Here is a 5,685-nt window from a genome sequence, read left to right as displayed (position 1 = left end):
GCATGGTCAGAAATTTCAAACAACTTTTGCACACTAAAGATACAAAAGATATAGAGTAGTTTTAGTGAGAAAGCACTCTCTAAAAAAGATTTGTAGTCTTGGTGGTGTGAAGTTCATTGTAAGCTTTTCATTTGTGAGTGAATATTTCAATAGTGTAGCTCTGTGAGGATTGTCCTGAGGGATAGTAAAACTTTCTAAATTGACCAAGTAGAGATTAGGGCAAGGAGGAAGTGAACCTTCCTTTGCACACAAGATTGGTTATATTTCATCAACTTGAAGAAGCTTGTTTGAATTGATAGTCAAGTTTAAGAGGAGCTTAGTAGTCAATTGGTTTGCAATTCCTTTCTTCATATTTATTTATTGTTATCGTGTGATCTTTAAATTGCTTATATCTTCTACTTCTCTCAAGTGATTTTGTTCAATCATTGATTGATTTATTGTGTGATCACTTATAAAGGAAGGTAAATTTTATATTGAGCAAAAAGTATCCATAATCTGATTAGTTTCTTAATAAACCTAATTCACCCCCCCTCTTAGGTTATCTTCGATCCTTACAACAGTAGCGTCATGAAGCCTAGTATTAAGCAAACCACAACAGTCCTGGAGAATATTGCTGAACTCCAAAAGCACCAATATTACAACTAGAGTACCTTGTCTCCAGCATCTTTTTCACTGCAGAAAAGTTACTCTGAACTGGTTTTAAAACCGTGGAACATACCTTTGAATTTTGAAGTACCAAGACTGCTTACCGAACCTAGCCAGTTCCCTCTTAACAGTGGATTTCCAATGAAACTTAAAAGGGAAGAAAAAGGAATAAATGTCAAAAGATCACCTATATTCCTTCTTGGTAAGAAAAAAAGTAGACATCACCTATATGAAGCCCAGCTTGCCACATACCTGTCAGGTGGAAATCTTGAGAAGTTTCTGCCCACAGGGATAACCCCAGCAAAATTGTTATAAGAAACATTCCTGTGGAAGAGATTTATCAATAACTGCAGATGCTTTAAATGAAAGAAAACAGAGGCAGGATGGACTCACAATGTGGCAAGGCTTAAACAACTGGTTAGTTGATCAGGAATTTCTCCACTGAGATTATTATTATTCAGAATACTGCAACAATAACACCCAGACAACAATTTATGATGATATTTACTAAGAAATCATAACATTTTATGCACCTCACCAAAGGTTTGCATTCTACTTGACATTTTATCGAACAAGTTATGGACAACAAATCCATAACAAAATAGTCATATTCCACAAGTATGTATTACCTCCTTTTTGACAGACTTTTCCTTCTCGGACAAAATCAACTCAATACGGCAGGGGAAGACATATAGGCTGGCCAAAAAGATCATACATTGAGGTTAATAGACATAATGGATAGAACAGAAAACTGAAAAAAGTCATCTATCGGACATACGGTTTATTCTTCCATGGGTACGATATGTGCGGCGTCTTTGTTTCTGTGCTTGATTCACTTGAATGTGAGAAATGAAAAGTGAATCCATATCCAAGCCTTTCACCTGCATGGACAAACCTCTACGTTGCTTTCAGCATTCTTGAGCAAATCCAAAATGAAGGTAGCAGATTTAACAGGCCAGCGACCCTGTCCATTTGAATGCCTATTCTTGGCCTGAGCAGTACGCCCAACACCTCCACAGAGAGAGGGGAGGGGGGCTGGAAATGGTGGAGCCGGAAAATGAAAATTTTGAGTAAGTGTTTTGGCCGACAGAATGAAAATTTTGAGTATTTTACAACAAATGAATCTTTCGCTAAAATCAAATGATGCCGTTTTGTGTCTTTTTTTTTTTTTTGGTACATCTCACATTTTCTCAAGTGTTATGTTAGGTAGTCTAAAGACACATTGTTATTTTTATATTTGATAAAATAAAAAAATTAGAGTATATATTATTGAGTTGATAATAAGTGTCATGATAGGAGTGTTATAATGACACAAACCAGCAAGTGTCCTTATAGGCATGTCTGGAAATGCCATTTTTATTGTAGTGATATCAACAACTAAAATGCACAACCCTTGACCCACAAATCAAGTCAATTTTGGCCAGTACAAAATCAATACACAAACTAAAGCATAATATTAATAAACAAAAAATTCTAGGAAAAACCTCAAGCCAAAAGAAACCAAAGTGATTTAATCTCATAATCAATTAAACAAAATGAATCAATAGGCAATCCAAAATTTAAAATATTCCAAACAACTTTTAAACCAACTTACCATAATAGTTTTGTAAATGGAAAATAAACACAAAAACTAAGCCAAAACACATTGTAAAGAATAGAGGCATAGTTTGATTCACCTATATATGCTTGAATAAGAAATAATAGTAATATAAATAAATAAGAGAAGTCAGATAAGCCACCAAGAAATGCTACATCAAATTAATTACTATATGTAATGGTTTGTGTAAGACCCCGAAATTCTACTTGTCTTTATAGCTCTTATTTGAATTTACTTGATTTGAATTCTTGGTAGCTTTACTGGTTCAATCATGATTTTTAACCTATTTTCTTATTTAATTTGGTATATGTTTAACTTGGTGCATGTCGAGTTTCGTAGTGTGTTACCGAATAGTGAGGTGTGTGCAATAAATTTGGAGGATTAGAATGAGCACTATGTGATAAGAGTTTATTTTACGTATTTTTAAGTGCATTTTATTAGTTAATTTTGAGTTGATTATTTAGTTTTATAAATAAAATAAAGAGGTTTTTGGTAAAATTATATATTTTTGGTAAAAGTGGATAATATTGCATTTCTATTGATTTTAATGGTAAAAACTTCATTTTTATGCAGGAATGATGATTCAATCACCAAAGGATGTCAAATGAGGTAAAAAATAGAGATTTGGTGATGAATTCAAGTGGCAACAAGAAGAATGAAGTGAAAAATGTTCAAGTGAGGAAATGCAATACAAGTCAGTTTTGACACTCTTCAGTATTTTGACCATATCTGGAGCTACAGTTATCGGATTGAGGTGATCTTTATACCATTTTAAAGCTAAGAAAGAGACCTACAATTCGTATGAAGACATCGAAATCCATTTCTGCCATCTTCATGGGCAAAACGTTGGAATACAGAAGCTGCATTCTGTGGTCGGAAGTTAAAACAGAGGTTTGAACAGGTGACAGTATTTCGATCATATCTCAGGCTACAATGCTCCGATTTGGATGATTCTTGAAGCATTGGAAAGCTAACTCAAAGGGCTACAACTTTTGTGTTTTGCACAAAAGCTAGTTTGGCCTTTATCATGGAGAAAATCGCAGTTGAAATAAGGCCAGAGTGAAAACGCGAGTAGAAAAAACGCGAGTTTATACCGCGTTTTGTGTAGGCGCGTTTTATAGCCGAAATTCTGCAATTTGACTCAGTCAATTCTCTTGTGTGCATACCACTTTCCAGCTATAAGATGCAAGGGAATTCGGTGCACATGCTTCTGCAATAAAAGAGAAGACCAAATGAGTGTGGACAAAAGGAAACATCATATCTTTGACTTCTTTTTACAAAATCTGAGTGGAGGAAATTATGAAGTGAGAGGAATGGAATTTCTACCACCTTTTATGCAGAAATACAGGGGAGAAGCCTGGATAACCAGACGTAGCTAGTTTTCCTTCTTGCAACAAGTTTTCTCTCTAGTTAAGAGTTCTTAGAGAAGCATTTAGAGTTTTCACTTGTAATCATATTGTGCAAGAACATAGCAGGAATTGGAGAGCTTCACCTTCAATTGGCTAAGCTTTCTTTTATCTTTCTTATACTTGTACTTTATGATGTTTTGCAGTAATAAACTTGTGAATTTGATTGTTAAATCATTCATGAGTAGCTAAACTCCTTCATCTAGGGAGTAGATGAAACTTATGGCTAAATAATACTAATTGAATGTGATTTACACTTGTTATATCTTGAGTTAACTTGTCTACTTGTGTAGCTGTGATTTCTTGTTATTGATTGATCACCAATAGCATGTTTATAGTGTTATTATTCAATGAGAATTGGTAATAACAATTGAAACACATGAGTAGTGCTTGAGTTGTATGTTCATGAAAATAGAGATACACTTAGGTGGATTATTGAGCATTTCATGAAATAAAATGGAGTAGTAGTAGTATTTCACCATGAAAATAGGGAAATCTATATTGCTCTAAGCCATTTCATCATGAAAATGAGACTTGGTAATCTTGGAAATAAATCTCTGGTTAAGCAAGAATAATAGCAAGAAGTAAATCCATTCATTTGTGTAGTTTATGCCATAAGTGGAATCTACATCCCTAGAATCTTCATTAAGTGAAATTTCTCTATTTGCATTCAGCATTTGTTAAACTAGATTTGTATATCAGATTTGTAGATTACAGCATTAGACTTTCTCTGCTCAAAAATTAATTGTAAGTCTAAATAATAGAGAGAACAGGGGCTTAGTAATTGTTTAAATTGCTCCTCGTGGGATCGACCCGATACGCATCTTGTACTAAAATTGCGACCTGTATACTTGCAGTCCAACGGGTGTAAAATCGGAATTAAACTTGCACTTAAAGTGAAAACCCGTCAAGTTTTTGGTGCCGTTGCCGGGGAGCGGCAATATTAGGGCCTAGTCATCTCTATTAATTTAGACATTTTCATTGTTTTTATCCAAGTTGTTGAATTAAAACTACAAAAATTTCTCTTATTTTTATTTGTAGTGCATGCACCGATCAAATAGAGAAGTTGGACATTTTGATCCTGAAATTGAAAGAACATTGCGGAGACAAAGGAGGAATACACTGCATCAAGAGGAACAAGAGGTTTGGCAGCCAATAGAAGATATCTTGATAGAATTACCATTTGAAGAAGAAATGGCTGAAAATGACCTAAATAGGCGAGTTCTGCGAGATTTTACTATACCGGGAACACAAGGTTCACAAACGAGCATAGCAAGGCCTGCGGTAAATGCTAACAACTTTGAGATTAAACCATCACTTATCCAAATGGTTCAACAATCTCAATTTGGAGGTAATGCAGTAGAAGATCCTAATACACACTTAGCTACATTCTTGGAAATTTGTGATACAATTAAAATGAATGGAGTTAGTGATGATGCTATAAGGCTAAGATTGTTCCCATTTTCATTAAGAGATAAGGCCAAACTTTGGCTACACTCTCATGCTCCCAATACTTTCACTGGATGGGATGAATTATCAAGAGCATTCTTAAATAAGTATTTTCCACCAGGTAAGACTGCTAAGCTTAGAATGGATATCACTAGTTTTAGCCAATTGGAAGGTGAATCATTATATGAGGCATGGGAAAGGTTTAGAGATTTGCTTCGGAAATGTCCACATCATGGACTGCCGGAGTGGTTAATCATACAAACCTTTTATAATGGTTTATCTTTCTCCACTAAAACTATTATTGATGCAGCTGCAGGTGGAGCTTTAATGGGAAAAACACCCCAAGAAGCTCATAATTTGATAGAAGAAATGGCAGCAAATAACTATCAATGGGCCAATGAGAGAGGTAATACAAGACGTCACGCAGGTATGATAGAAATGGACACTCTCAATATGCTGAGTGTTCAAATGAATAATGTGATGAAATTGCTAAGTAGACAAGGTCCAAGTTCATCTAATGCACATGTAGCATGCTGTTCTGTATGTGGAGGTGAACATGATACTAATGAGTGTGTCGATTCTGAACAG

At 34.9% G+C, this 5,685-nt stretch overlaps 1 non-coding gene across 1 annotated transcript; it reads right to left on the bottom strand.

Annotated features, from left to right (window-relative positions):
* Positions 1–5,229: 5,229 nt before the first annotated feature.
* Positions 5,230–5,336, bottom strand: LOC113769687. Its single transcript, XR_003468235.1, has one exon. It is a non-coding gene; the product is annotated as a small nucleolar RNA R71 (small nucleolar RNA).
* Between the last annotated feature and the right edge of the window lie 349 nt (positions 5,337–5,685).

The sequence above is a fragment of the Coffea eugenioides genome, chromosome 4, assembly GCF_003713205.1.
Source record: "Coffea eugenioides isolate CCC68of chromosome 4, Ceug_1.0, whole genome shotgun sequence".
Taxonomy (NCBI): domain Eukaryota; kingdom Viridiplantae; phylum Streptophyta; class Magnoliopsida; order Gentianales; family Rubiaceae; genus Coffea; species Coffea eugenioides.
The sequence above is the reverse complement of the archived record's forward strand: the minus strand, read 5'-3'. Positions and strand labels throughout refer to the sequence as shown.